This window comes from Lolium rigidum, chromosome 4 (assembly GCF_022539505.1).
Source record: "Lolium rigidum isolate FL_2022 chromosome 4, APGP_CSIRO_Lrig_0.1, whole genome shotgun sequence".
Lineage (NCBI taxonomy): Eukaryota > Viridiplantae > Streptophyta > Magnoliopsida > Poales > Poaceae > Lolium > Lolium rigidum.
Window position 1 is genome coordinate 87658342 of NC_061511.1, and position 3637 is coordinate 87661978.

The following is a 3637-nucleotide window of genomic DNA, read 5'->3' on the forward strand; positions in this document are numbered from 1 at the left end:
TATCCCTTATTGATATTTGTGATGTATTTTATATGTTTGTGCTTGAAGTTCATGAATGTACAATAAGAAAAAATTGAGCCTTTGGCTATGCTATTAAGCAAAAAGTCTTATTGGTATAGTGCATGGCTTCATCTTGGATATCGTGTTATATTTCTTGTGTATCTTTTTTGCGTGTACATGTTTCTTTGTGGATAAACATCTTCGTGGTATGTCCACTTAGAGAAACTTATACACATAAAAGATGATACATCTCCATTTGATATCTTATTTATTTGTTGTGTGTTGATTGGTCATGCTAAGCAATATAATTCATTGAAGACCATGATGATGTTATTTGCTCATCCTTGTAATAGTCTTATAATGACAAGAGATCACCTCGCCAATGCCTAAAGATTATAGACTTGGATTTCAGGAAAGAGCGACGGTGGAGATTCCGGGAGCGAGATTGGGCACACGAATATATCCAGCTTCGGGCCCCCTCGGTGGAGAATCCATACATGTTGCTAGCAATCTAGTATATGATCACAAGTATGTTACAGGGGGCCGCCGTAGGCGGTGACATAGGCATCCCCAATGGGCCTACCGAAGAAGGTACCCGGGGTTTACTGAAGGCCCATGACTCGAAGAATACAAAGCCCGGAAGCCCAATAAGGTGTCGATATGGAAGATAGAGATATATTAGGAATAGAGACTTGTAATTATACGGGACGAACTCAAAGCGTCTCCCGCTGTTTTGTAACTTGTGCATCACGAAACCCTCGGCTCCGCCTCCTATATAAGGGGGAGTCGAGGGAGAAAGAAAGATCGATTCATGGTCAACACAACCCTAGTTTTTAACAGTCGAGCATCTTTTTCGGCTGAAACCTTCGAGATCTACTTGCCTTCTACTTTCCACGAAACCCTAGTCTACAATTTGTAGGCATTGACAAGTCGATACCTTGTCAATTGGCGCCGTCTGTGGGAATTAGAGGCGACAAGGAGCTGATCTCGATGGCACGTTCAACATCGTCGACATCTTCGGTGGCAAGAAACGCAATGGACGGAGGTAAACAGATCAAAACTGGTCTTGTTGATTTTGTTCCTCACCCTCCTGCCCGTTTGGATGCATATGCCTATATGGAAGAGCCAATGGAGATGAAGTTCAGGAACTTCTACTTCTGCGTCGGGACATAAGGATCACATCATTTAGCGGCACCGATTTGTTCAGAACTGTTAGCGGTTGGTTCTGATTTCTCGGGATCATCATCGTCAACCAAGTCAAGCGATGAGGAAATCTCGTCGACAAGCTGCATCAAGCCCGCCGCCGGCGGAGATCTCGCCAATCTATTCGGCGGGATGGCTTTCGGGTCATTCATGGATTCCGATCTAGATAGTGACTCAGAAAGCGTCGACAGCTTTAACTTCATCAACAAATCCACTTCTATTCGGGAGGTCTTCGCCGATCGTTACGACGGTGTCACCGACCCCGAAGATGAAACACAATGCCAACATACCATCAAGTTTGTGTGATTGGTGAGCCAAGTCATCAAGAGGACGAAACATCAGAGCCTTTCGATGATTTGGGAAATCCATACATCAATCCCGCTGATCTCACGCGAGGTTTGGGCATCAAGTATGTCGGGCCTACACCTCGCCAGAGGTTACCACTTCCGCAAGCAGCTTGGGACAGAGCATCAAGAGCCATGAACGACACAGATCCGATGACCACCACAGCCACAGTGGAAGAGCTGCAAGCATATTGTAACATCCCAAATTTCAATAAAAGAGAGAAGCAAAGTTCCAGAGATCCAAATTTTAGAACTAACAAAAACTTTTCAATTGCATATAGTACCCTGCATAGGACTTGTGCATTTTGAGTGATATTCCACGATGATTGTTTTATTGTCTATGTGATGAACTCTAAAACCCTAAAGTGATCAAGTGAAGATCACCAACCAAATATTTCAATAAGAGAAAGAAATCAAATAAGAGGAAAAAACCCTAAAAACCCTAACATATGGCTTATGCCATTTTTGCAAACTTTGACCCTAGACCCTTTTGACTTAACCATTACTTGTAATATGCTATTTGATGGTTATTACAACTTTGGGGAATCAAAGAAATACCTTTTGAACCAAATCCAAATTCAAATTTGGCTCACATAGAATAATGGTCATTTCTGACTTGTATAGTCTGGTCACCACTTTGAGCCTCTAGAATTCAAATTTTCTAAACCAAACAAATCCCATTATTTGCATGTCATCCAAGTACTCAACAAGGTGAACAACTTCTGTAAAGACCTTTACCCCAAATTCATCTTGGATCAAAAGTTAGAAGCAAGCAAAGAGGAGACTTTGAAACTTTGGGAAGATCACCAACTTTCAAATTGTGATCAAACCAGGCCATCTCTTGATCACCACTTGACCTAGAAATGCTCCCTGGACCTAACCCTACCCAGACCATGCATTGACACCTCTTGGACATGACCGAACATGGCCTAGCCATGGCCATGCCGGCCACGTTCCACCTCGACGCCCACCTCTCTCTCTCTCTGCAACTCCAGCCCGAGCCACCTTGCCAAACACGTCGCCCATGATCTCAGGAGATCGCCCTTACCCGCGTTGATCGAGATGACGACGAAACGACCTGGACGGAGCGCGCCCAGGACGCTCCAGGTACGCCGCCAACGGCATGGGCGACGTCACCCGTGCACGGACGCGCGCGACACGGGCACGCGTCGATCGCCGTATCTCGCCGTACCCCGAACACCTCCGCGCGCCACGGTACTCGTCTCGCCACGCGGAGCTCGCTGGACACGCTCGCGTCACCCCCTAGTGCCTACCGCCGCCGGAGAGAAGCTTCCTTCCGCCATGGCCGCGGCAGTACACGCACCCGCCCGACCGTCGTACGCCCCCATTTGCCGCGCCGTTGACGCTCCAAGGACCGCGGTGACGTTGTGAACACCACGGCGCCAACGCCTAGCCCTCTAGCTCACCGGAGAAGCCGCGCCCATGTCGACCACCACCCTGCCCCGCAGCACACCTCCCCTTCTATAAATAGAGGCCTTCCCAGAGCAATCTCCGCACACCACCATGATCTCCTCTCACCACCGCTTCTCCTCGCACCAGTAGCCACCTCAATCGTCGCCGGAGCTGCCTCAATTGGAAGATCGGAGTCGCGGAAGCCCTGGTGAAATCGCCGACGATCCAGGCCACCTCGAGCGACGCCACTGCTACAGGCTGCCTCGCCGTCGTCTACAACCTCGTCGAGCACACTGCCAACCCTAGCTGGAGCCACGGTGAGCTCACCGACCCCCTACCTCGCCGCGCCAGTGACTCGATCTCGCCGGAGATGACGATGGCCCTGTGCCGTCTGATCCAGTTCTAATCCAACGCTCCCCTTTGATCCATACTGTTTCGGCTGTTAAGAGTCGCTGACGTGTGGCCCCCACTCTGTCAGGCGGCCCAAGCGCACGAGCTGCGTTACTGGGCGTTTTCATTTCGTTTGAATCGTTTCGGCCCACCTAGTGTTCCCGCCAGCCCGTTAAGTTTAAATTCGATTTAATCCTTTTCAAACAAATTCAATACTGGCTCCAACTTTGAAAATCCATAGAATCTGTTTGGCTCGGCCAAATTTAGCAAACTTCATATTGTTAGAA